Source organism: Crocuta crocuta, unplaced genomic scaffold (assembly GCF_008692635.1).
Source record: "Crocuta crocuta isolate KB4526 unplaced genomic scaffold, BGI_CrCroc_1.0 scaffold7, whole genome shotgun sequence".
Lineage (NCBI taxonomy): Eukaryota > Metazoa > Chordata > Mammalia > Carnivora > Hyaenidae > Crocuta > Crocuta crocuta.
Window position 1 is genome coordinate 11,011,929 of NW_027531904.1, and position 3,276 is coordinate 11,015,204.

The 3,276-nt window shown below is 54.9% G+C and overlaps 1 long non-coding RNA gene across 1 annotated transcript; it reads right to left on the minus strand.

Moving 5' to 3' along the window:
* Window positions 1-1,261: 1,261 nt before the first annotated feature.
* Window positions 1,262-2,219, minus strand: LOC144240125 (uncharacterized). Its single transcript, XR_013337602.1, has 2 exons — window positions 1,791-2,219; window positions 1,262-1,705 (listed from the first exon to the last, which is right to left on the minus strand). It is a non-coding gene; the product is annotated as an uncharacterized LOC144240125 (long non-coding RNA).
* Between the last annotated feature and the right edge of the window lie 1,057 nt (window positions 2,220-3,276).

Here is a 3,276-nt window from a genome sequence, read left to right on the forward strand (position 1 = left end):
CTCCTCCCCACGGCCCCCGCTGCCCTGGGAAGCAACGGAGCAGCTCGGGCGCAGCCTGCCCTGAGTCAGTGTCTGGAGTGCGGGAGGGGCTCAGTGAGTATTTGTCAGACCATCAGGTGTCCTTGCAAACAGTGCACGACATGAATCTCATCCATTTCTAAATGCAAGGCCCAGCACATAGTAGGTGCTCAGCACATCTGCAGAATCACGTCTGTGTTTCTGCGGGATTTCATCCAGGCGGCTCTGGCCCGAGCGTGGCGTTAACCCCACAGCACGCACCTGGTGCCGGGGAGTGTGGGTTTGGTTTACGTGGTTGTTTTCTTGGCGAGGATGGACAGACAGGAGCAGCCCGGGCAGTGGAGCGACCTTGCCAAGGCCCTTCAGGGAGTGGGCCTTCTCTCATGCTGATCGAACACCATCCCTGCTACACCGAGCTTCCAGAAGGTTCCCCATGGCTCACCATGGCTAAGCACCACAGCCCACCAGGGAAGGATTCAAGGAAGCTCGATGCAAAAGAGCATTTACCAGAAGGCCGTGTATGCTGCCCTGAGGCTGGCCGTGCTGCGTGGGCTGTTTTGTGGTCACAGCAAGACCAGCCCCTCGTTCTGAGATCCCAGTAGTTTCCTGGCGTTATCTGGATCCCTGAGACCAACAAAAATATTTTTAGGGTCAGCAAAGGAGCAATGCCTGCAGTTTCCACACCCCTTTCTCCTGTCAGGGATGCGGGCTCCTGGACGGCGTGAATCATCCCGAATTCTCTACCAGCTAAGCAGCTAAGCAGAAGACAGACAGCTTCGTTAGCACTGATCGCAGGGAGGAACGCACCTGCTTATTCCGTGACCAGGCCAAGTGCCACGATGCGCCAGGCCCTCTGTCGGCCACGCCTGGAAGCAGAGAAGTCACCAAGCGCGGGGCCCGGCGTGTACCCTGAGACTGACCTGACTCAAGCCTCACAACAATCCCATGAGGCAGGCGATGCTGCTATCCCCATTTCACAGGCGGGAGATCAGGGAGCAGAGAGGCTTCGTTACCTCTCCAGGGTCACCCCGCTGGGAGGAGCGGGGGCAGGGGGTGGCCCAGGCGGTACAGGGTGTGTGTCCTTGGCGCTACAGAGGTGAGTGGACTGGAGTCCAAAAGTCTCAGGGTCCATGTGGGGACAGGGCCCAGAATGTCCTCACGGCTCAGGGTGGTCGGTGAGTGCAGAATGGCCCAGGGACACTCAGGAGACGAGGCCATCGAGGGTCACAGCACTGTCACTGTGTCTATTGCTAAGTAAATTGATATTTAATTGTTTCGAGTGAATAATACACACAACGGCACAAAACTTTACAACATCCAAGAGATACCGACCCGTTACCAGGTGTGGAGACACCTGCCTCGGAGCCTCTTCCACCAGGAAACGTGGGTGCGTGTTTTTCTTTCCGACCTTCTGCACACGTGGTCTTACACACTAATGTTTCACCACCGACAAGGTATTCTGGAGATGGCTCCATGTCGGCATTGGTGAGGCTGCCTTATTACTCTCTCCAGCTAAGCTTTTACCTCGAGATTCGTGGTGGTTTGCCTGGAGCCGGCTTGACCTGCATACAGTTGCGTCGTACTCCGTCCTACAAATCACCTTAATGTATTTAATGAGTTTCCACGAGCAGATGTGCAGGGAGTTGCCAAGGTTTTGCTATTGTGGGCATCAATGCAATCAGCATACCTGTACGTGATATTAGACACAATTAAGAATAAACTCCTGTAGGAAAATCCTTATGAGACAAAATGCATACATAACTGTAACTTACTCATATTAAAAGTTTACCCTCCGGGGCACCTGGGCGGCTCAGTCAGTTGAGCGTCCAACTCTTGGTTTCAGCTCAGGTCACGATCTTGCAGTTTCATGAGTTCAAGCCCCACATCGGGCTCTGGGCTGACAGTGCGGAGCCTGCCTGGGATTCTCTCTCTCCCTCTCTCTCTCTGTCTGCCTCTCCCCTGCTCATGCTGTCTCTGTATCTCTTAAAATAAATACATAAACTTTAAAACACATTTAGCCTCCACTGAGGTTATAGTAACACACACTCCCAACGGATCAGAAAACGTTATCTGCATGATTTCAATTTTTTGGACAATGTGACAATTTCTTCATGGCCCAATTGATGGTCAGTTTCTTTTTTCCAATTTCTGTTTGCCGCACAGAGTTCAGTATGTGTCTGTTCACTCGCCGTTCAAATGTGTTTGGACCCCCGTGGCGCGCCCCCCCCAGCGACTGAAGGGAGCTCCCCCTCCCGTGGCGACCGCATGCCCCTGTCCGCTCCCGCTCAGCCCCCACAGCGACGCTCTGTGAGTGCCGACCCTGGACTGCTCGGGGCAGAGACTCAGATTTCACCTCTCTGCTGTGGGTCGGATGGTTTGCTGTCATCGGCCTTCTTGGGAATGAAAATTGCAAACGTGGCTTCTCTTGGTTTCCATTTGCACCGTCTGCCTTTGTTGACTTTCGACTTTCACCTTATTTCAAGACTTTGTGTCCAAGCCAATGCTCACGCGTGTGCGCCGCTCACACAGGTCGAGGGGACGCATGTGGTTTTAATTCAGCGCTCATTTCTTGTCATCTTCCTGTCGTTACACGTCCGTTTGCTACACGCCTGTGGTTTCTTTGCATCTGGGGGGAAAAGATTTTGATCACTTTAAATGTTTTGGTTTTTTTTTAAATTTATTTCTAGGAGAGAGAGACAGCGTGAGCAGGGGAGGGTCAGAGAGAGAGGGAGTCACAGACTGAAACAGGCTCCAGGCTCTGAGCTGGCAGTCAGCACAGAGCCCGACGCGGGGCTCGAACCCACGAACCGCGAGATTGTGACCTGAGCGAAAGTCGGACGCTTAACCGACTGAGCCCCCCAGGCGCCCCAGATTTTGATCACTTTAAAAGATTTCGGCTCCACAGCCCCCTCTGTGACTGTAATGTCCTCAGTCACCCACTTGCTGGGACAGGGCTCGGTCACTCGGGGGCGCTTGCCTGCGGCCCTCCCTCCTCACCCTCCTCCTCTGCCAAACCGGGTTTTCTACAGCTCACGGTTCCGTGTCTAAGTGCGTTTCCGCTACCCTGAAGCACAACGTCCCCACGTGGAGAGTTCCGTGTTCCCAGATCCGAAAACTAACCCGCGTAGCTCCTCCGATGCCCGAGGACACGCGGGACAGGCCGAGGGGCCGCACACACGCTCACCGGCCTCCGCGGAGGCTGGACGCCAGCTGCCGCGTGCGGTTCCGGGGCAGGGGCTCGGCCGCTCGGGGCTGGGG